Raw genomic sequence first — 25,200 nt, 5'->3', positions numbered from 1 at the left:
AGATGGCATTTGGGACTCCTCATCCTCCACCTCTTCCGAAACCTCATCCCTTAGTGCTTGCAGTGTTTGTTGAAGCAGGCAGATAAGGGGGACAGTCATGCTGACTAGTGCATCATCTGCACTCGCCATCCGCGTGGATTCATCGAAGGCACGCAAAACGAGGCAGATGTCCTTCATAGAGGCCCACTCAATGGTGCTGAAGTGTGAACGGCGCACAGTGCGACTTGTTTGCGCCTGATGCAGCTGGTACTCCATGACTGCTGCCTGCTGCTCACACAACCGCTCCAACATATGTAACGTTGAATTCCACCGGGTGGGTAGGTCACATATGATGCGATGTTCCGGAAGGCCAAATCGTCGCTGCAGAGCAGCGAGGTGCGATCTTGCCGTGCTGGAACGCCGCAAGTGAGCGCACTCTATGCGGACCTTGTGCAACAGTGCATCAAGATCCGGATAGTCCCTCAGAAAGCTCTGCACGACCAAGTTAAGCACATGTGCCAGACATGGGATGTGTGTGAGGTTGCCTAGGCCAAGAGCTGCCACCAGATTTCGGCCATTGTCACACACTACCAAGCCCGGCTGGAGATTCGCTGGCCCAAGCCACACATTGCTCTCCAGCTTGATAGCATTCCAGAGCTCCTGCGCTGTGTGGCTTCGATTCCCCAAAGAAATTAATTTGAGTACAGCCTGTTGACGTTTGGCCACGGCTGTGCTCATATCGGTCGTAACAGGCTCTTGCTCTGCTGTTTCTGAGGAACTTGAGTAGGAGGAGGAGTCTATGTGTACAGACTGGAGTCCTGCAATCCGTGGCGTTGGAAGAACACGTACAGCACCACTCTCCAGATCTGTACCCGGCTCTACAACATTGACCAAGTGGGCAGTGAGGGAAAGGTATCGTCCCTGTCCATGGTTACTGGTCCACGCATCGGTGGTCAGGTGGACCTTGCTACTAACGGCGTTTAGTAGCGCATGTTTTATTTTGCCCTCAACATGTTTCTGCAGGGCAGGGACGGCTCGCCTGCTGAAATAAAAGCGTCTGGGCACGTTGTATTGGGGGACGGCCAATGCCATTAAGTCCCGGAAGGTGTCAGTGTCCACCAGCCTGAATGACAGCATTTCAACTGCCAGAAGTTTGGCAATGCCAGCATTCAGAGACTGTGCTCGGGGATGGTTTGCCGAGTAAGGGCGCCTTTTATCCCATGCCTGTGCTACCGATGGCTGTGATGGATGGGAACGTGCTGCTATGGGTGGAATCTGACAGGGTCTCCGGACAACAGTGGCAGAGGTTCTTCCTTGGCGATCCTGTGAGGAAGCCGAACCAGCAGTGTGTGAGCTGGAGGAAGAGGCCCCAACACGAACTGAAGAGGTGGTAGGTGGTGCTGTACGTTGGCCTACGTCTTCAGGGTGTCTCTGCAACTCCAACTCGTGCTTGGTGCGCACGTTTCCACATATTTGTGGTATTGAGGTTGCTGACATTTCTCCCTCTTTTGAGTATCTGATGACACAGCTTGCATTTGACAAAGCAAATGTCATCTGCAACTGTGTCAAAAAAGGACCACGCACTGCAACTCTTGGGAGCGCCCGTTTTGCCTTTGGAATGAGGAATGCTCCTAACGGGTGCCGAAGTGGAGGGTACAGGCAACCAAGTCTTCCCCCTCCCTCTGCCTCCTGTTTTGGCCGGTAGGGGAATCTCTTCCTCCGAGCTGCTCCCACCACCTTCCTGTTCCTCACGCCATGATGGGTCAAGGACCTCATCACCTTCCCTCCCCTCTTCAAACAGCTGCTTCTCCGGGGTTGTCTCGCCAGCACCGTACGCACCAGAAAGTGGCAACTGAGCCTCATCATCATCTGATGCGTACTGAGGTGTGCTGACCATAGGCACTGGCCCACTCGCCTCTTCAGATTCAGAGGGACAAAGAAGTTGCGCATCACTGCATACTCCCTCTTCTTCACATTCAGGAATGCTGCTTGGCTGGTCCCCTCTTTCCAAGCCAACAGATTCCGAGAACAGAAGTAGAGACTGTGATGGCTCCTGTCCATGTCTCTCTGACGGCCTGGGCACTTTGGCAGGTGGTGAAGAGACAGATGGTTGCTCTTCGGTGCTCTGGTCCTGAGAGGCTGTGGAAGTAATTGAAGTCGATGCGTTAGCTGCCATCCATCCGACAACGGCTTCAATTTGTTCCTCCTGCAGCAGTGGGGTACGTTGAGGTCCTACAAAGCTGCGCATAAAGGACTGTTGCCTGCTAAAACTGGGGGATGCTGATCCACTGGTGCCCGCAGCAGGCCCAGAATCCCCACGTCCTCTACCTGCAGAATCCCCACGTCCTCTCCCTGCAGAATCCCCACGTCCTCTCCCTGCTGAAACTCCACGCCCACGCGCCTTACTCCCTGCCTTCTTCATCTTGCCAGACTGCTTAAGATAGGCAGAAAAGTACAAAGGGAGGCCTTAGTGTGCTTATTCCTGAACAGCTGGTTACAGGTACAAGAAACACTAATTTTATGAAGTGTGTGTGTGTGGACTACACTTTAATAGGAGCTGATGTGGCCTACACAAGTTCCAAATGTAGTGTTTGGTGAACTTTTTTTGTGGTTTCTTTGTTGGAAACAAACTCAAAGTATGTGAACAAAGATTTGAAAGTGATAGTATCACTAACTTTTTGGAGCTATTACAATGCAGGCAGGTAACCTACAATGCAAAAGATGAGGCTCCAAAAAAATTGGGTAATACGAATCTGGCTGCAGATGAAGGGCACAAGCCAGACAAAAGGCTCCTCTATCTACTCCTAGATAGTGTTTGCAACCAACCAATGTTGATGGATACGGATGGATGCACACTAATAGGAGAAGAAAAAATGAGCTGCACTCAAGGACAAATATGTGTGAGGCAGTGACGCACGTTGAGCGTCCTACAACCAGACGTAGCTGCAGGACACTCTACTCTGCGTGAGCTGCACTCACACACAGTCAGAGACCTCTCAGACAGCCGTGAACAGTGCAGCTAAGTGGGCACTGGCACTGACAGGCTGCAGAAAGGCTCCGCTGTGTACTCCTATATAGTGTTTGCAACCACCGTAGATGGAGACGGATGGATGCACACTAATAGAAGAAAAAATGAGCTGCAATAAAAGAAAAATGTGTGAGGCAGTGACACGCTGAGCGTCCTACAACCAGACGTAGCTGCAGGACAGACTACTCAGCGTGAGCTGCACTCACACACAGTCAGAGACCTCTCAGACAGCCGTGAACAGTGCAGCTAAGTGGACACTAGCACTGAAAGGCTGCAGAAAGGCTCCGCTGTCTACTACTAGTGTTTGCAACCAACGTATATGGATACGGATGGAAGCACACTAGATTGAAATTATGTAAAAAATGCAGCTCAAAAAATAAAAGATGTATGAGGCAGCAGTGATCACACTGGGTGGCCTACAGCCTGACGTGGCTGCAGGACCCACTCCACAGCGTGAGCTGCACTCACACAGCCCTTGCAGACAGCTGTGAACACTGCGGCTAGGGCAAAGAAGGCTACAGTGGTGGTTTATGTAGCCTGGGTAAAGCACTAGAAGTTTGGTGGAATCGCTATTTCTAACTGTCCCTCACAGTCTTCTACAGCAGCCTGTCCCTAACTGAATTCACAGCAGAGTGACCAGAAATGGCGGCTGCGGTAGCTTTTAGAGTGCATCATGACATCATTTCGGCAGCCAATCACAGCCATGCCAATAGTTAACATGCCTACATGCCTAACAGGATGTGCCCACACTTCGGAGGATTCCCATTGGCTTAATCAAAGCAAGCAGGCTCATAGCATGATGGGAACTTCCGATTCCGATTCCGGAATCCGATATGACAAAAGTATCGGAAGTCAGTATCGGAATTCCGATACCGCTAATATCGGCCGATACCCGATACTTGTGGTATCGGAATGCTCAACACTACTTGTTAGATGTTAACAAATTGGCACGCAATTTTACCATTAAATGTCATTTTTCTGATGATAATGTTACAAAGTTATATGATGATATTCCTATTATAGATGAAGATATCATGTTGTCCTATGAAGAACAAAAAACACTTTTGTCTGCAAAAAAACTACAATGTGAAAGTACAGATAGTTATATAGATCTGAATTCAACCTTTCATACAAAAAATCCTCAATTTTATCCCCTGAAGTCACGTCCACCAGTCCTGGATTCCTTCCAAGAGCTGGTGGAAAGCGAACTTATAGAGCTGGACAAGGAAATTAGAAATAATCCTATAAATAGAAATAATTTATCTACAAAAGAAAGAATGGCTTTAAAGGATTTAATAAGTAATAAAGATCTGTTAGTACGTGAGGCTGACAAAGGGGGAGCAGTAGTTATTCTTAATGCAGGATTGTATGAAAGGTTGAATTTATTAGACCTCGAGAATTCCAATGCTTATCAAGAAATATTCTATGATCCTACTATTGAATGTAATGGGGAGCTTAAAGCATTGCTAGAGGAGGGCTTATTCAATGGGACTCTGACACAGAGGTTACAGTTGTGGCCAAAAGTATTGACACCCCTGCAATTCTGTCAGATAATACTCAGTTTCTTCCTGAAAATGATTGCAAACACAAATTCTTTGGTATTATTATCTTCATTTAATTTGTCTTAAATGAAAAAACACAAAAGAGAACGATGCAAAAAGCAAAACATTGATCATTTCACACATAACTCCAAAAATGGGCCAGACAAAAGTATTGGCACCCTCAGCCTAATACTTGGTTGCACAACCTTTAGCCAAAATAACTGCGACCAACCGCTTCCGGTAACCATCAATGAGTTTCCTACAATGCTCTGCTGGAATTTTAGACCATTCTTCTTTGGCAAACTACTCCAGGTCCCTGATATTTGAAGGGTGCCTTCTCCAAACTGCCAGTTTTAGATCTCTCCACAGGTGTTCTATGGGATTCAGGTCTGACTCATTGCCGGCCACCATAGAAGTCTCCAGTGCTTTCTCTCAAACCATTTTCTAGTGCTTTTTGAAGTGTGTTTTGGGTCATTGTCCTGCTGGAAGACCCATGACCTCTGAGGGAGACCCAGCTTTCTCACACTGGTCCCTAAATTATGCTGCAAAATTTGTTGGTAGTCTTCAGACTTCATAATGCCATGAACACGGTCAAGCAGTCCAGAGCCAGAGGCAGCAAAGCAACCCCAAAACATCAGGGAACCTCCGCCATGTTTGACTGTAGGGACCGTGTTCTTTTCTTTGAATGCCTCTTTTTTTCTCCTGTAAACTTTATGTTGATGCCTTTGCCAAAAAAGCTCTACTTTTGTCTCATCTGACCAGAGAACATTCTTCCAATACGTTTTAGGCTTTTTCAGGTAAGTTTTGGCAAACTCCAGCCTGGCTTTTTTATGTCTCGAGGTTATAAGTGGGGTCTTCCTGGGTCTCCTACCATACAGTCCCTTTTCATTCAGACGCTGATGGATAGTACGGGTTGACACTGTTGTACCCTCGGACTGCAGGGCAGCTTGAACTTGCTTGGATGTTAGTCGAGGTTCTTTATCCAACATCCGCACAATCTTGCGTTGAAATCTCTTGTCAATTTTTCTTTTCCGTCCACATCTAGGGAGGTTAGCCACAGTGCCATGGGCTTTACACTTCTTGATGACACAGCGCACGGTAGACACTGGAACATTCAGGTCTTTGGAGATGGACTTGTAGCCTTGAGATTGCTCATGCTTCCTCACAATTTGGTTTCTCAAGTCCTCAGACAGTTCTTTGGTCTTCTTTCTTTTCTCCATGCTCAATGTGGTACACACAAGGACACAGGACAGAGGTTGAGTCAACTTTAATCCATGTTAACTGGCTGCAAGTGTGATTTAGTTATTGCCAACACCTGTTAGGTGCCACAGGTAAGTTACAGGTGCTGTTAATTACACAAATTAGAGAAGCATCTCATGATTTTTCCAACAGTGCCAATACTTTTGTCCACCCTCTTTTTTATGTTTGGTGTGGAATTATATCCAATTTGGCTGTAGGACAATTCTTTTTGTGTTTTTTCATTTAAGACAAATTAAATGAAGATAATAATACCAAAGAATTTGTGTTTGCAATCATTTTCAGGAAGAAACTGAGTATTATCTGACAGAATTGCAGGGGTGTCAATACTTTTGGCCACAACTGTATTTGACTATTTACATGTCACCTGTCCAATTGTTCCTATTTACCATTCCCTCCCTAAGGTCCATAAGGATGTATTTCCACCTCCACTACGTCCTATAGTGGCAGGCATTGGATCTTTGGGAGAGAGATTAGGAGAATGGGTGGATCATTACTTACAGCCTCTGGTGAAAGAAATCCCTAGTTACATCAGAGTTACCAAAGCTTTAGTTACCATGATGGAAAATTCTGTATGGGATGATCAATATTCCTGGATCACAAGTGATGTAGTTTCATTATATCCATCGATCCCTCATGGGGTGGCTATAGATTCCTTAATTTATCACTTAGAAGCATTTATAATAATAATAATAATAATTTTTATTTATATAGCGCCAACATATTCCGCAGCACTTTACAATTAAGCGGGGACATGTACAGACAATAAATTCAATACAAGTTAAGACAATTCAAACAATGACATTAGGAGTGAGGTCCCTGCTCGCAAGCTTACAATCTACATCTGCATTTAGTAATTATGCTATAGAAGTCAAGGATTTTTTGGTAATGGCAGTAAGGTTTTTACTCAGTCACAATTATTTTTCTTTTAATAGCAGATTTTTTCTGCAGAAGAGTCAGCATGGGGGCCAAGTTCTCCCCGTCTCTGGCAAATTTAGTTATGGCCAGATGGGAGGAATTGGTCCTATATGCAGACTCCAACCTTTTTTCTAAAAGCCTGGTGTGGACAGGGCGTTATATAGATGACTTAGTCATTATATGGAAAGGAACACAGGAGGAAGCCTCCAGGTTTATAAACAGCATTAATGTGAATGATTTCAACTTAGCCTTTACACATTTTTGGAATAAAAATTCAGTGAATTTTCTAGATGTCACATTAACAGCAGGTCTAGATGAAAATGACAACAAAAAAATCTTTATTAGCCCCTACCGCAAAAGCACTGCCAAAAATACTATTACTGGCAGCTGATTCTTGCCATCCTCAACATGTGATAAAAAACATCCCCATAGGAGAGCTAATCTATAATAATAAATGCCCTAACCAGCTTCCGGTTGTAACAACTTCCGTCCAGTTGTAACCGGTGACGTCACCACACACACGCACGTTAACCCTCAACACACCACACCGCCTCAACACACACTCCTCTCACCTTTCACCTCCACTCACGTCCACTCACTCTTTCACTCCACATACGTTCCTTTCTCTCACTCCGTTTTTCATACTCACACCGTCATCGTCGCTGCCCCGACATCTTCCTCCGCCGCCGCGATCCTGGATCCAGACGTTCTCCAGGCCGCCGACATGTTCTTGCGGCGACGCCATCTTGGATTTCGTGAAATCCCGCGAGATTCAAGATGGCGTCGCCGCAAGAACATGTCGCTGGCGTGGACGACTCGGGATCCAAAAAGATGGCGTCGGCGAAATCTCGCGAGATTACGCCGACGCCATTTTGGATCCCGATGTCGTCCACGCCGGCGACATGTTCTTCCGGCGACGCTATCTTGACTATCGCGGGATTTCATGATACTCAAGATGGCGTCGCCGCAAGAACATGTCGCCGGCGTGGACAACGTCTGGATCCAGGATGGCGCTGGTGGAAGAAGATGTCGGGGATCGTGGAGCAGCGGCGATGACGGCGTGAGTATGAGAGACGGAGTGAGAGAAGGGGTCGTATGTGGAGTGAAAGAGTGAGTGGAGATGGTGAAAGGTGAGAGGAGTGTGTGTGTTGAGGGTTAACATGGCAAGAGGTGTGATCTATGAAGGTATAAACGAAACTCGACTGATCCAAAAACATACAAAAATGCACAGGAATTAGTTAATATGAGACAAAAAAATAGAGGATATCCAAATTGGATGTTACAGAGAGCAACCAAAATAGTCAAGGATATTGATAGGAAGGATTTAATAATAAATAAAAAAACAACAAAATTTTTTTTCTCTACTCCATATAGTCTTCAGTATAACAGCATAGTCTCTATTATAAAGAAATATATTCCAGTGTTAAGCCAGGATCCAAAACTAAAACAAATTATTGCAGAAAACCAAATTACTTATGTACAAAAAAAGCCCCCACTCTGCAGGATAAACTATCGCCCAGTCTGTATTTGAATTCCTCGCTGGAAACCAGGGACACCCGGCTGAAAATAAAGGGGTTTTCTAAATGTGGAAATAAGAGATGTACTTGTTGTCAATATGCAGATAAAACCAACACATTCTCCTCATATTCCCAGTGCCTTCTGGGATAAGTGAAGAGTCTCCGCGAGCTCAACGATCACTGGGTTTTGGCCGTTGCAGCTGAAAAGAGGAAATCGGAAAACCAGGGGAAGAGTCTTGAGGAGATCATTTGCATATTCCCAGTGCCTTCTGGGATAAGTGAAGAGTCTCCGCGAGCTCAACGATCACTGGGTTTTGGCCGTTGCAGCTGAAAAGAGGAAATCGGAAAACCAGGGGAAGAGTCTTGAGGAGATCATTTGCATATTCCTAGTGCCTTCTGGGATAAGTGAAGAGTCTCCGCGAGCTCAACGATCACTGGGTTTTGGCCGTTGCAGCTGAAAAGAGGAAATCGGAAAACCAGGGGAAGAGTCTTGAGGAGATCATTTGCATATTCCCAGTGCCTTCTGGGATAAGTGAAGAGTCTCCGCGAGCTCAACGATCACTGGGTTTTGGCCGTTGCAGCTGAAAAGAGGAAATCGGAAAACCAGGGGAAGAGTCTTGAGGAGATCATTTGCATATTCCCAGTGCCTTCTGGGATAAGTGAAGAGTCTCCGCGAGCTCAACGATCACTGGGTTTTGGCCGTTGCAGCTGAAAAGAGGAAATCGGAAAACCAGGGGAAGAGTCTTGAGGAGATCATTTGCATTTTCCCAGTGCCTTCTGGGATAAGTGAAGAGTCTCCGCGAGCTCAACGATCACTGGGTTTTGGCCGTTGCAGCTGAAAAGAGGAAATCGGAAAAACCACGCGCCGACAGAATTTTGGCTCATCTTTCATCGTTTTTAAGAAATCTCAAGATGGAAGAGGCCAGGAGCCATTTGGTGAGCTGCATTTCTTGCTACATGTTCACAGACTTACCAGTGGAAAAGCCAAACTTCACATGCCACAAATGCAAGCTTGTGTCCCTGTTGGAGGAAAAGTTGCAAAATCTCGAAGAGAGGTTGGCTACGTTGAAGATCATTAAGGAAGGTGAAGAGTTCTTGGACAGAGCAGAATTATCTCTTCATGTTACAGAAAGAGAAGAAATTCGAAGTGCACCTGAAGAAACAGAGGAATGGAGACATGTGACCCAGAGAAGCAGGAGGATCAGGAGGCAGTCAGCACCCATACTGCTCAGAAACCAGTACCAGGCTCTCACGCAGGAAAATGATGAAGAAATACATCAGGATAAGACTTTGCCAACAAACAGCAACCTTGTACGCCTTCAGAGTCCTCCTGGATGGAGAAAGAAAAATGTTGTGAAGAAGAAACGGAGCGTGGTGGTCATGGGGGATTCCCTGTTGAGAGGAACAGAGGCCGCTATCTGCAGACCGGATATAACTTCAAGAGAAATGTGCTGTCTTCCAGGTGCAAAAATTAAAGATGTGTCTGACAGGATATCAGGACTCTTCAGACCTACAGATGACTACCCATTCCTGCTACTACATGTGGGGACAAATGACACCGCAAGAAACGACCTGGAAACCATCTGCAGAGACTTTGAAGACTTAGGCAAGAAAGTGAAAGAACTGGGAGTGCAGGTGGTCTTCTCTTCCATCCTCCCAGTGGATGGCCATGGAACAAGGAGGTGGAATAAGATTCTGCAGGTGAACAACTGGCTACGTCGATGGTGCAGTCAGCAACGATTTGGATTTCTGGATCACGGAGTGAACTACTTATACGATGGACTACTTGCTAGAGATGGGGTGCACCTTACGAAGACTGGAAAGCATGTATTTGGAAGTCGCCTTGCTACACTTGTAAGGAGAGCTTTAAACTAGAACAACATGGGAAGGGAAGCAAAAGACCAGAAAAATCCATACACCTGACAAATGCTATTGAGAACTCTGCTAATAGAAGTGGAAAGGAAGAACAAAGACGAAAGAATCTAATTAATAACAATATTGGAGAAAGAGAAACCAATCACAAACTAAAATGTTTCTATACTAATGCACAAAGCATGGGCACCAAACAAGGAGAATTGGAACTACTAACACAGGAAAAGAAATATGATGTCATTGGAATCACTGAAACTTGGTGGGACGATACACATGATTGGAATACAAGACTAGAAGGATACAACTTATTTGCAAGAAACAGACTTGATAAACGAGGAGGAGGTGTCGCATTGTATGTTAGAAACGCGTATATCTGCACAGAGATTGAAGCTTCAGAGACTGGGAGTTCTGTGGAAACTGTTTGGGTAAGAATACAAGGACAGAACAATGGAAAGGACACCATTGTAGGCATTTACTACAGGCCGCCTGTGCAAGCTGAAGATATGGATGAACTCTTTATGCATCAAATGGCCAAGTTCTCCAAAAAATATGACATAGTTGTCATGGGAGATTTCAACTATCCAGACATTTGTTGGGAATCTCTCTCAGGCAAAACTAACAGGTCAAGGAAATTCTTATCCTCTCTTGCTGACAACTTTATCTTCCAAAAGGTAGGGGAGAAAACAAGGGGAACTGCTACCTTGGATCTAATCCTTATAAACAGGGAGGAAATGGTTGAGGAGGTAAAAGTGGCTGGAACCCTAGGAGGTAGCGACCATGCTATTTTAGAATTTTGGATAACTAGAGGCGGAAGACCTGTGAAGACTCAGACGTCAAGGTTAGATTTCAGAAAGGCAGATTTTAAGGGATTCAGAAAGATAATTGGAGGGATCCAATGGCTGGATATCCTTAAAGACAAAAATGTCCAGGAAGGATGGGAAATCTTGAAAAATGAAATTCTCAAAGCACAGTTGTTAACAATTCCGAAAAGAGGGAAGAATAGGAAGCATTTAAGGAAACCAGGATGGGTGAACACAGAACTTAAGCACATGCTAAAAAGGAAGAAAAAAATGTTTATAAAATGGAAAGAGGGAGGCATATCTAAAGAAGAATATAATGCTGTCTGCAGAATCTGCAGGGCACAAATCAGATTAGCTAAAGCTGAAAATGAATTGAGGCTTGCAAGAGATGTCAAAAGCAATAATAAAGGATTTTGGGGATATGTCAAAAGTAAAAGAAAAGTCAAAGATGCTATAGGATTTTTACAGGATGAAAATGATGAAATGGTAAGACAGGATGTTGAGAAGGCTGAACTTTTAAATTCCTATTTTGCATCTGTTTTCTCTCAGAAAGGAAATGTAACACCAACTGTTATTCACTGTCCTATTAAGGGAATAGAAGAATCCAGGATATCTATAAACAGAAAGATAGTGAGGAAACACTTAGCTAACCTAAATGAATTCAAGTCTCCAGGTCCAGATGAATTACACCCCAGAGTACTGAAGGAGATAGCAGAAGAAATTTCTGAACCACTCTCCATAATCTTTGAAAATTCTTGGAGAACAGGAGAAGTGCCAGAAGACTGGAGAAGAGCAAATGTTGTTCCTATCTTCAAAAAGGGGAAGAAGGTGGACCCAGGCAACTATAGGCCAGTGAGTCTGACTTCTATACCAGAAAAGATCTTTGAACAAATTATTAAACAACATGTATGTCAATACCTGGATAAGAATGAAGTGATTAAACAGAGTCAGCATGGGTTTGTAACTAATAAGTCATGTCAGACTAACTTAATTTCCTTCTATGACGGTATCACTGATTGGGTGGATCAAGGAAATGCTGTAGATATAGTATATATTGACTTCAGCAAAGCATTTGACAAAGTCTCTCATACAATCCTTATTGAAAAAATGACTAAGTATGGAATGGACAAGGCAACTGTTAGGTGGATTCATAGCTGGCTTAGTGATCGGACCCAAAGAGTGGTCGTAAATGGCTGCACATCCAGTTGGAAGAATGTCTCAAGTGGGGTACCACAGGGCTCTGTCCTGGGCCCTGTATTGTTCAACATCTTTATCAATGATTTAGATGAAGGAATTGAGGGTAAACTGATTAAATTTGCTGATGACACAAAGCTAGGAGGGATAGCTAATACTAGAGAAGAGAGAGAGAGGATTCAAAAAGATTTAAATAAACTGGAGAAGTGGGCAGTAACTAACAGAATGGTTTTTAACAGGGAGAAATGCAAAGTACTACATCTGGGCAATAAAAATGAAAAAAGCATATATAGAATGGGAGGAATAGGGCTAAGTGACAGCACATGTGAAAAAGACTTGGGTATACTAATAGATCACAGACTGAATATGAGTCAACAGTGTGATGCAGCAGCAAAAAAGGCAAATGCAGTTCTAGGATGTATTAACAGAAGCATACAGTCTAGATCACGTGAAGTCATTATTTCCCTCTACTCCTCTTTGGTCAGACCTCATCTGGAATATTGTGTCCAGTTTTGGGCACCACATTTTAAAAAAGACATCAACAAACTGGAGCAAGTTCAGAAAAGAGCGACCAGAATGGTGACCGGTCTGCAAACCCTGTCTTATGAGGAAAGGTTGCAGGATTTGGGAATGTTTAGTTTGCAAAAGAGAAGACTGAGAGGAGACTTAATTGCTGTCTACAAATATCTAAAGGGCTGTCACATTGTAGAAGGATCAACTTTATTCTCATTTGCACAAGGAAAGACTAGAAGCAATGGGATGAAACTGAATGGGAGGAGACACAGATTAGATATTAGAAAAAACTTTTTGACAGTTAGAGTGATCAATGAGTGGAACAGGCTGCCACGAGAAGTGGTGAGTTCTCCTTCAATGGAAGTCTTCAAACAGAGGCTGGACAGACATCTGACTGGGATGATTTAGCGAATCCTGCTTTGAGCAGGGGGTTGGACCAGATGGCCCAGGAGGTCCCTTCCAACTCTTCGATTCTATGATTCTATGATTCTATGATTCCATAGCAACAAAGAATATCCTATTAATAGTTTTCTGAACTGTAATTCCACCTATGTAGTATATCTGATTGACTGCACATCATGTTGTAAAGAGTATATAGGTTGTACAACGGGAAAACTGAGGAAAAGAATCAGAAGACACATTTCTGATGCCATTAACCCCTCCAGCTTCAATCCATCAGCGGTCTCCAGGCATTTCTCACAATATCATTCTGGCAATTTTGATAGCTTCAGGTTTAAAGCAATAGAGTCAGTAACACGGTCTACCAGAGGGGGCGATAGAAAACGCAAACTACTTAACAGAGAATCTGCTTGGATTTTTACTTTGGAAACTAGGATGCCAATAGGCTTAAACAATAGACAAGATCTAATTAGAATTTATTAAAAATCCTAAAATTATGATTCTTATGTTAATAATTACAACCTGCTTTGTTCTAAGTTTATAAATAAACTTTTTTGAGCAATAATTATATTATAGAAGTATTGTGGCGGATAATATGAGAATAAAATCTCTGTACATATGTTCTGTTATATCATGTATTGTAAAATATTTGTAAAATATATGGAAAAATTACTGCTAGCGTATTAGCTTTTGTTAGGGTTAACACTTGTTTTTAAATAGTTAATCTTATAGGTGGATGCCCACAAGTGTGATCTATTAGCGCTTAATCAACTATAGCACCTCCTATCTTAGGATCTTTTCCTTCTTATAGCCCAGAAAAATAGCAATGTGTATTATGGCAATGATAAAGGTCTAGCCGAAACGCGTCTTGCCGTGCGCTTTGCAGCAGTAATTTTTCCTATCTCTGCCTATATCTATAATATGCTGCTATGGATAAATATTTTTAATCTACGTTTGAAATAAAGAAAAAGATTTTTTAAGTACTTCAAACTTGGCTCGCTGGATTTATCTCCTTTTCGCTATTTACTTACTCCACAGCGCCGTGAATTCACTGCGCTGTAGTTTAAGTACCGTTAATTACTGCCGTTAAAAGGCGTATCGGCGGTCGTTAAGGGGTTAATTTTGCACTCACGTAATTGACCAAAGGATTTCACTAAATGACTCTTTTTAATAGATTTAGTTAGCAAAATGTTTACTGGGAATGTGTTACGAACCTTTTATGTTAAGGGAATTGACCACTCTGGTTTTTGTTAACCAATGTGTTTGAGATGATTAAAAGCCACTTAGTGCAGGTATTCCGCATAGCCTATATTTCTGTTTCCCATTCTTCAGATTTGGTGCCAAAATTCAAGAAAGGCCATATTAGTAAGCGCCTTAACTCAAACACCTTTGTCAACAATAACCATAACATGTCCAATACATGTAATAGTTTAACGTTATGGAAGAATTTACTTTAAAATATGTTATCACTTTTATCATTAAATAATTAACAGGTTTTCTAGTAGGCTAAAGGGCCTGTCATACTAAGCGATATCGCTAGCAATATCGCTATAACTAGTGACGTTATAGCGATATCGCTGTGTCTGATACTTACCTACGACCGGCTCCCCCGCTGGTTATCGCTGATTGCGCGAGAACGTCCTGGACTGTTTCTCGTCGTCAGCTTCCTGCGGCGCTTCCTGCTATGACGACGAGGGACGCGTGGAGCCGGGCGGGAGGACGCAAGATCGTCTGGTGTGACAGGTAAGTAGCGACCCCCGTCCCCAGCGATGTCGCTGGTGAGATCTGCCTGTGTGGCAGCTCACTAGCGGCCACTTAACGATGTACCAGCGATCCTGACCGCGTCATATCGCTGGTTGCGATCGCTGGTACATCGCTAAGTGTGACAGTACCTTTACACTTCCATAAGAGATCCCTTTTCAGCTGTTTCCTCTATCATAACTGCCAAGATTACAATCACAGATAACAGAATCCACCATTCAAAATTGGTAGTGTCATGATTACCTCTTCCCCTTCCTGCACAGCTACATATGCATGTCAGTATAAATGATGAGAAATGAACATGTATAGGAAAGTCTCCCAAGGAAAGAGTCTCCTATTATGTCTTAAGATAGATATACACACATGTGCATATGTCCATATCTCTAAACAGGCGATAGAGCAGTTTCCATAAATATACAGAAAACAGAATACAATAATCTGCAACCAGAAATACAGAATATAATTGTATATTTTTTAAATTAGTTTAAAAAATGTATGTGATGTGACACAGTCCCTTGAAAGATAATTAAAATATACCCAAAAAAAGTTTACAAAAAAATTACAAAGAAGATTACCAACAAAAAAGTTTACAACAAAGTTGTCAAACAAAAAAGGTTACCAAAAAAAGGTTACCAACAAAAAAGGTTACCAACAAAAACTTTTACCAAAAATAAGTTTACAAATGTTTAATAGGTTAGAGTAGAGTAGGGCCCTGCCAATAGAGTCTACATTGTCATGGTGGCAGGCTTAAAAAAATCCTTTGGTCAAAAAAAAACTGATAGCTAGGTATGTGATATGGTGTTAATGTGTGATTGATGAGGGCATGGTGAAGTTTTTCGATGAAAGGGCGGAGGAATTTTGGAAGGTTCGCATGGTGGAGGAGGAGTTAGGGTGGAGGTAGAAATGGGGGTGGAGCCTGGGCAGAGTCTCAAAGGGGGCCCATAAATAGAGATGAGCGACTTTGCCTTTTTTCGGGTCGAGTTGGGTTTCGCGAAACCCGACTTTTGTCGGGTCGAACGAAATCGGCTGACTATAGGGAAAAGTCGGGGGTCCGACTGAAACACGAAACCCAATGTAAGTCAATGGGGAAGAAAAGTCGGCAGCGAGAGGAGGACAGGAAACACACTTATAGTGCCCATTTGAATGCCAAAAGCATAAATTCTTATTACTGAAGCTTGTCACCCTTTATTTACTTCATAATACTAGTTATGCACTGAAAAATGGGGGTTATTTGGCTAAAGTTGTGGGGGGGTAGGGCTGGCTCCAGGTTTTCATGTGCCCTGGGCGAAAGAGCGCCCCTTTAACACATACCACAACTCATGCTGCTCCGATACGGCAGAGAAATAGTGGTATACTACAAAGAAAAATACTTCACTTTTTACATCTCATGACAAGGCCCATCTATTTCTCCATACAGAATCATTGGTCCCATATAATGTTTGAAACAGTATATGATGAGCTCCACATAATGCTACAGTATATGTTGGTCCCCATGGATGAAGCTCCACTGTCTTATGGGCCCAAATAATGCTCCATACATAATGGGCTCCATTTCTAATGCTCTAGTGTATAATGGGCCCTGTAAATGCTGCTCCAGTGTCTGATGTCCACCTTTGGAATGTTCCAGTGTATGGTGGGCCCCATCTATCATTCTCCAGAGTATAGTGCTCCCCAAAAATTGCGGTCCCAACATTGAAAACAATGAAATAAGTCTCCTCGCTAGGGAATCCCTGTACTAGTCTGGACTCCTCGTCGTCCCCATCTTCCATCTCACTGCACAGTATTTCAACCTTGCAAGTGCTGTGATCCTGAGCAAGCAGGGGGGGCCCACTCATTGGCGACGGCACTGGCACAGGGCCCCTGATAGTACAGTGGTGTGTCTGATGGCGGGTGGGCCGAACCTGCACTTTCATCTGAAGCTTCCTCTTTGTCACCGTGTAAGATGGAACAGTATATGGGAAGGATAACCTGAGTTTCATCAGGGTCAGATTCAGGCCGTGTAGAGTGCGAGGGGAATGTAGTGGTCTGGGTCAATGTACCAGCAGATTCATCGAGCAGTGGCTGGGCATCGGTGCACTTGTGTTGCCCCCAGGAGTACGGTCACCACAGTGGCATTACCTTCCTCCTAGGGAGTGTGATGTCATGCTTGGGAGCAACGAAGGATCTCTCTAGCAGGTTAACTGATTGGGCGGCGTTGTTCCCATGAGTCACGACCCTCCAAACAGCGTTCATGAAGGCAAAGTGTTTGTTTTACGTGGGCAGTATGGTTGCAAAGCTGAACCTTAAAGGAATGTCCAGAAGGGCACCACCTGGAGTGGAGCCTGCGGTGTAATTTGACTCAACACGGGCAACCTCAACCATCCAGCAACAAAAAAGATGCACACATTGCAAGCTTAATTCCGTTAACGAACGAGACTCCGTCATGCCCCGCGGTCCGAGTCCGGCTTACTAGAGGGACACGCGAGGCTCTGGCATGTGAGATTGACCAATAACTGGTGTGTCATGCCCTTACATGTCCGTGGCTGCATGTGCGCTACACTGAAAAGGCCAGCGTCTGTCGCTTACAGGTGCAGATAACCCGCTGAACACCGTTAGTGATGGGGATCTGGGATTACAATTATTACCCGCGAACGATGATTTCCCAGTAAGTGCAGGTCAACCGCAGTTCTGGAATTAGGCCTAACCATCATTCCTGAAAAAATGAAAAACTTACGTGTGCAAACCGCAGGTGCTGTAGCTTGCTTAACAGCTCGACAGCCGTTCTCAGGCCCAGTATGGATTACACATGATTGCACAAAGGTGAGAAAGGGTACCGTATCACCGGATAACATGTATGGATAGCATAGTGTACACATTCAAAATATATGTCTATAGCTCAGGAGGCAGGCTCAGACGGTGTCAGGCCCAGTATGGATTACACGTGATTGCACAAAGGTGAGAAAGGGTACCGTATCACCGGATAACATGTATGGATAGCATAGTGTACACATTCAAAATATATGTCTTTAGATCAGGAGGCAGGCTCAGACAGTGTCAGGCCCAGTATGGATTTGACGGCCCAGACTACACAGCAGAGGATCAGGGAGAGGTAAAGATTGCAAATGCTGGGGCCCTGCCCAAGCAAGGGGGGCACACTCATGGGCGTCGGTACTGGCACTGGGCCCCTCAAAGTACGGCAGTGTGTCTGATGGCGGGTGTGCACCACCACCGTCAGAGACACTTGATTGCTCTATAAGGGACCCTGTGCCAGTGCCCGCGCCCAAGAGTCGGCCTACCCACCTATCCAGGGCAACGGCACTCACACGGTTTCGTGCACTAGGTGGTGACCCCGGCCATGGGGGGGGCAGCACAGTTAGCGAGTTTTAGAAAGTGGCATATGTTGATGTTGGACATTCAGCTGATGCAAAAGGTGAAATTGTTCAAGTCCCAGGAAGAGAAGGACCAAAGCAAGCCATTTTTCTGTCAACCTATGTGTCATCAGGGGAAGGTGGAACAAAATCCTTGGAAACCCATGCATGGTTCATTTTAATGAAGGTTAGATCATCCACATTTTGGGTCAACAGACGGGTCCTTTTTTCTGTCAGGATTGATCCAGCAGCACTGAAGACTCTTTCCGATAGCACACTTGCAGCTGGGCAAGCGAGCTCCTGGAGCGCATATTGTGCCAATTCAGGCCAGGTGTCCAGTTTAGCGGCCCAATAGTCAAAGGGGAATGACCTGTGAGGGAGAACATCGACATGGGAGGAAAAGTCGTTTGCAACCATAGTTGACAAGTGCTGTCTCCTGTCACTTTCCATCGATGCAGTATTACCAGTCGTGTGAGCGTGACTTGAGAAATCAGTCTACAACATGGTCATGAAACCCCTGTCTCCAACGCCACTTCTGCTGTGTGCACCACGAACACCTCTTCCTAGCTGCCCCTGGCCCCTATGGCTCGTGTGAGAACCATCACCGCTGCTGTGTGCTGGGAATGCCTCAACCAACCGGTTTACCAGAGTAGCTTGTTTGTTAGCCAATATTAGGTCAAGGTTCTCCTGTGGCATGATGTTTTGGAATTTGTCTTTATAGCGTGGATCCAGGATGCTGGCCAACCAGTAGTCGTCATCGTTCATCATTTTGGCAATGCGGGGGTCCCTTTTTAGGATTTGCAAGGCATAATCTGACACGTGGGCCAATGTTCCCGGTGTCAATGATGCAGTGCGACTGCTTGGTGGAAGAGCACTTTCTGGCAAATCCACATCCCTCCAGTCACGCACATACCCTGTACCAGACCTTGCCATGCCAACATTTTCTCTGGACACACAAGAAGCATCCTCCTCCCCTAAATAATCATCCCCATCATCACCCTCCTCCTCCTCTTCCTCCACCTCGTCCAGGAGAGGTCCCGGAGCAGACAATGGCTGTGTTATGAAAGAGTCACCGTAGGAGGCAGACACAAAAATAGAAGCTACGTCCAGAAAACCAGAGAAGTTGGCAACTATCAGATTGCAGACCCCTGAACCTATCAACACAACTAGCAGTAGCCGTGGGGGGTTCCTACGGTGCCCTAGACCCCTCGATCACAGCCGGAGAGCTAAATAGCCTAAAGACAGAAAAGGAAATCTAAACTGCCCCAGAGCAGACCCCAAAGTAAAAGGCAGCCCCCAACATATAATGACGGTGAAGCAAGATGAAAAAACACTCACACAGATAGAAAGATAGGCTGAGCAAACGATGGGGCCCAAGCTAACTAAACAGGACAGGAAAGGAAGGTTGCTGTCTGCAATCTGCCAAAACCCTATCAAAGACATAAGCCAACAGGCTGATATGGAAAAAGTCCCTGAAGCAGCTAGGCTTCAAAAACTATATCAGCACTCAGGTATTTTCTGAAGACAGAGCTAAAGGAATTCAGCTCACCCCAGCAGGGAATGGCAGAAATCCAGAAAAACAAAGCAAAACAAAGTCAAAGCACAAATGCAAAAAGCAGAGCAGAAAACTTAGCTTTAGAAGAGCAGGAATTCAGACTGGTCTCCAAGAATCCCTCAGAGAAATCACCCGCAGGGCATAAGGGCGTTGACGGCCTTATATGAAAATGAACTCACAACAGGCTGACTGTCATCAAGGATTTCCTCCTCCTCTTCCTCTTCGTCAACCTCGGCTGCAGACGCCTGTTCCTTAATGTGCGTCAAAGTTTGCATGAGCAGATGCATAAGTGGGATGCTCATGCTTATGATGGCGTCATCTGCGCTTACCAGCCGTTTGCATTCCTCAAAACACTGAAGGACTTTACAGAGGTCTTTCAGCTTTGACCACTGCACACCTGTCAACTCCATGTCTGCCCTCAACTTGCCTGTCCGGGTATCCTCCCACAAATGCATTATGGCCTGCCTCTGCTCGCACAGCCGCTCCACCATGTGCAGGGTGGAGTTCCACCTTGTTGCAACGTCGATAATTAGCCGGTGCTTGGGAAGGTGTAGCAATCTCTGCAGCTTCTGCATACGACTGGAGTGTACGGGCGACCGGCGAATGTGCGAGCACAGTTTTCGAACCTTCTGGAGCAGGCCTGTTAACTCTGGATAATTATTGAGGAAGCACTGCACCACCAGGTTCAAGGTGTGAGCCAAGCAAGGTATGTGTCTGAGTTTTGAAAGGGCTATGGCAGCCACAAAATTATGGCCGTTATCGCTGACTACCATGCCTGCCTCAAGATGTAGACTGCCCAGCCATGACTCAGTTTGTTGCTGAAAGTAGTCGGCCAGTACCTCCGCGGTGTGTCTGTCGCCCAAACACATCATCTTCAACACAGCCTGCTGACGCTTTCCACTAGCTGATCGATAGGGGGACACCTCGTGTGCAACACTGTCAGCTGCGGATGGAGTGCTGCTGCGACTGCGCTCTGGGGACGAGCTTTCGCTTCTAGAGGAGTAGGAGGAGGAGGGTCAAACGCCTACAGCCGACTGTTTCCTATACCGTGGGCTTGGCAGCACAGTCCCACCACCGCTGTCCCCTGTGGACCCTGCATCCACCACGTTAACCCAGTGCGCAGTGATGGACACGTAACGGCCCTGGCCATGCCTACTGGACCATGCATCAGTTGTGAGGTGCACCTTTCCACTCACTGATTGCTTGAGTACATGGACAATTCACATGAAGGTGGAGGGCTGGGATGGCTTTGCGAGAGAAGAAGTGGCGACTGGGTAGTTCATAGCGTGGTACTGCGTAGGCCATGATTTCGAGGAAAGCTGCGCTTTCCACCAACCGATAGGGCATCATCTCTAACGAGATTAGTTTGGCAATGTGGGCGTTCAAACCCAGTGTACGCGGATGAGAGGATGAGTACTTTCTTGTCCTACTCATAGTCTCTGGCAGGGTGAGCTGGACTTGAGAGATGCCTATGGTGGAACTAGCGGTGGACAGGGCGGACTGAGAGAGGGTTGATGATGGTGATGGAGTTGGTGTTCTTTCTGATGGCTTAGATTCAGTCTTTCGTTGATATAACATTGTGATTCCCTGACAGCTTTGGCCTTGCAACAACACCTCAACATTTGCTGCTGTGCTAACCGGTGGGCTTACAGTGGGGGAAACAATGTAGCGTTGCTGACTACCTTCTTTGGGAGCATTTGCACATGTGGTACTTGAGGTTTGGTGTTGTGTCCACGCTTGCAAGTGCATGCTGGTTAAATGTCTAAGCATGCAACTGGTATTCAAATTTTTCAGATTTTTCCCTCGGCTAAAGGTCTTTGCGCACTTCTTACAGATAACCTTGTCCTGATCATTAGGATTTTGTTCAAAAAAGTGCCACACTGCACTCTTCCTACTATGGAAGACATTTTGCGTCCTTGCACGCTGTGCTATTTTGACCGTCTGGTCAAGCAGTCCAGCAACTTTTTGGCTTTTTGTAACCCGTTTTTGGACTGCTCCATGCCTGCCAGATAACAGCTGTTGCGATTTCGATGCCTGCTGTGGATGCTCCTCCTCCTCTTCAGAGCTATTGGCAGCGGCACCCTCTTCCACCAATGGATGCCAATCTGGGTCAACAAGTGGGTCATCCATCACCTCCTCTTCAATGTCATGTGCACCTTCCTCTGTGTCACCGTGTATGGTGGTATAGTATGCGGGAAGGGGCACCTGAGTTTCATCAGGGTCAGAATCTGGCTCAGTACACTGAGAGGACAATGTTGTGCTCTGAGTGAATGTACCAGCAGAATTATCTATCAGTGGCTGTGCATCAGTGCACTCCATGTCAGATTCATCTTGGCCTGGGTAATTCACCATTTCACTTGATAACCCAGGCATGGTATGTGAAAACAGCTCCATGGAGTAATCTGTTGTGTGGCCTGCCACATTCTTCAATTTTGGTTGGGGTGAAGGACACAAAGAAAGGTGTGGTTCATGACCATGAGCCTCCAAAGATGACTCAGTGCTTTTATTTTTTACAAGTTCAGAAGAGGCGATAGAGCTGGAGGCCGAGTCAGCAATGTAGGCCAAAACTTGCTTTAAAAGCGGTTTACCTTCTCCCAGAAAAGGGAGCCTTCGAGGTCTTGTGGAGCCAGACAATGACGCAGGCTCAACACCTCCTGCATTAGGTGTTATTTTGCTTTTGCCACTACCAGCAGATCCAACACCAACACCATCATTAACAGCTGGCACCCGCCGCCCACTAACACGGCCTCTTACACCACACTTCCTCATTTTTTTGAAAAATGTACCCACAATTCCACCATCGATATGGAACTGTAAAACAAGGTACAAGGTATATATAGGACAGGGGAGAATTTAATTCTCCTACCACTTCTGGACACTGATGTATTGTGTCAGGCCAGTGTATATCACACCGCTGTATGACAGGCTGAATTTGGCTGGTGTGAAAAATGTGGCACAGGACGGCAGAAATGGATTGTCCTTACACACTTCTGGACACTGATGTATTGTGTGAGGCCCAATGTATATCACTCCGCTGTATGACAGGCTGAATTTGGCTGGTGTGTAAAATGTGATATATGACGGGAGAAATGGATTGTCCTTACACACTTCTGGACACTGATGTATTGTGTCAGGCCAGTGTATATCATACCGCTGTATGACAGGATGAATTTGGCAGGTGTGAAAAATGTTATATAGGACGGGAGAAATGGAATGTCCTTAAACACTTCTGGACACTGATGTATTGTGTCAGGCCCAGTGTATATCACACCGCTGTATGACAGGATGAATTTGGCAGGTGTGAAAAATGTTATATAAGACGGGAGATATGGAATATCCTTACACACTTCTGGACACTGATGTATTGTGTCAGGCCCAGTGTATATCACACCGCTGTATGACTGTATGAATTTGGCAGGTGTGAAAAATGTTATATAGGACAGGGAAGAATTGGAATCTCCCTAGAGTGTAGGTCTGTAAGAACGGAACAACTCCTCGACTTATCCTTACAGAGTCACACCCTTAGCTTCACTGTGGCCGTGATAACAGCCGTTACACGGTACTGAGAGAGCAGCGTGCACGTACACCGCTGTCCGGTGTATGTTAAATTGTCAAGCTCCGTGTTTTTTTAGTATACGGACTGACACACGCTGTCTCTCTATAGTTTTGAATGTAATCAAACAGCAAATAGACTAGACTGACTGTTTGAAAAACAGACAAAACTATAAAGTGGAGGTCTTTAAGAACGGAACAACTCCTCGACTTATCCTTACAGAGTCACACCCTTAGCTTCACTGTGGCCGTGATAACAGCTGTTACACGGTACTGAGAGAGCAGCGTACACCGCTATACGGTGTGAAAAAATGCACGCTCAGTATCTCACCAGGACAAAAAAAAAGGATTGCTTTTAAAAAAGCTGTTTGCAAAGCAGTGTGAAACCAGCAATGCAGCTATCAGGTAGCCTTATAAGGCAGCCTAACAACCAACAGAGCTGATCCACCAAAATATAGCCTCCCCTTGCACTGCACAGTGACTGGTGTGTTGTACAGGCAAAATCGCTAGCAGCAGCAGATGATTTTTTTTCTTCTTCCCTGCCTAACGCTCTCCCTACAGAATCTGCAGCAGCAGCATCTCTCCCTATACTGAGATCAGCAGAAGTAAGATGGCGGTCGGCGTGCACGCCCTTTTATACCCCCTGTGATGCCCCACAAAGCAAGCCAATCACTTGCATGCCCTTCTAAAAGATGGTGGGGACCGCTGCCTATATCATAGCATTGCCCACAGTGTCCGTTCTTCCTCATTGGTTGAAGAAGGGCGCTGAAGCATGTTTTGAAACGTGACTTTGGCGCTAAAGTCGCCGACCTCGTGGCCGACCTCACGCTGAGGTCGGGTTTCGTTTCATGAAACCCGACTTTGGCGAAAGTCGACGACTTTTGAATTTTTTCGACCCGTTTCGCTCAACTCTAGTCTTCACCTGTAATTCTGGAAAAGGCTTCCGATCTCCCACGAATGATCTCGGCAAGCAACGCAATCTGCTACTGCTGGTGTCTGAACTGGTCCTGTTGGTATTGCTGCTGTTGCTTTAACTGATGCTGCTGCTGTTGCATCTGCTGGATAAGCAGCTTACTTGTCTCCTGATGTGCCAGCTGCTGCTGCTGCTGTGCATTCACCAGATGCTTAATCAGGTCCGCCATACTGCCTGACTTTGTCTCCTGGCTTGTGGTCACCTTTATTCAGGACATGTGCTTTGTCCACAGCTGCTATTCGTGTTCCCAGAATGTTGCTCGCATCCAAAAACACCACTTGTGGCACGTTGGCTCACTCGACCGCTCCCCCGAAGTAAATGCACTTGGTATTAAAGTCTCTTGGTGGTTTACTGCTTCACACGTCACAAAACAAATAACACAAAAACAGCCTTACCGGCACAAATTAAAATAAAAAGTCCATGCAAACAGTCCTTACCAGTATGTCTCCAGCCCTTAGAGATACAGCACACTTCAGCTACAACTGAAGCTTGCATCTAGAGACGTCCTTCTTCCAAACATACAGCAGAAAAAAACAGTCGCTGGACATTTAACTCTGCCAATCACACCCTTGAGGTGGAAATAAAATGAGCAGGCATCCCGCCCATCTTTCACCTACTCACCAAAAACTCAAACCATTATATTGACTGGTTTAACCAATTTCCAACATTGGGCTTAAATTTATGCCGATGTCAGACTCCCTCTTTTTGATGTGGGATCCAGCGGTACGACCACATCTATCTCGGAACAGCTGACATGTGCCCGGAACAGCCATGGATGGAATCACGATTCACCAGCGGCTACTAACCCGCTAAATGCCGATGTCAAACTCTGACAGCGAAATTTAACATGCGCTTCAGGCAATTTGCCGGAAACCCGCCCATCGGTGACCCCTATCACGTTATCACGGGTCTCCGATGGGTTGGTATTAAACCAGAGGTCCCCTCTAGATCTCTATGGTTGTCAGTGCCGGATTGCTATGAGCGCCGCCTAGTG

Source organism: Dendrobates tinctorius, unplaced genomic scaffold, assembly GCF_039654945.1.
Source record: "Dendrobates tinctorius isolate UK_male_01 unplaced genomic scaffold, ASM3965494v1 ptg000512l, whole genome shotgun sequence".
In the NCBI taxonomy this organism is placed as follows: Eukaryota; Metazoa; Chordata; class Amphibia; order Anura; family Dendrobatidae; genus Dendrobates; species Dendrobates tinctorius.
This window is presented reverse-complemented; position numbering follows the sequence as displayed.